This window comes from Borostomias antarcticus (genome assembly GCF_949987555.1).
Source record: "Borostomias antarcticus genome assembly, chromosome: 1".
In the NCBI taxonomy this organism is placed as follows: Eukaryota; Metazoa; Chordata; class Actinopteri; order Stomiiformes; family Stomiidae; genus Borostomias; species Borostomias antarcticus.
The window spans coordinates 1,431,263-1,431,531 of record NC_140234.1 but is presented as its reverse complement, the minus strand read 5'-3'; positions in this window follow the sequence as shown (position 1 = coordinate 1,431,531).

Genomic DNA, 269 nt, shown 5'->3' with positions numbered 1-269 from the left:
GTGTGTGTGTGTGTGTGTGGTAAGGTGGTGTGTGTGTGTGTGTGTGTGTGTGGTAAGGTGGTGTGTGTGTGTGTGTGTGGTAAGGTGGTGTGTGTGTGTGTGTGTGTGTGTGTGTGTGTGTGTGGTAAGGTGGTGTGTGTGTGGTAAGGTGGTGTGTGTGTGTGTGTGTGTGTGTGGTAAGGTGGTGTGTGTGTGGTAAGGTGGTGTGTGTGTGTGTGTGTGTGTGTGGTAAGGTGGTGTGTGTGTGTGGTAAGGTGGTGTGTGTGTGT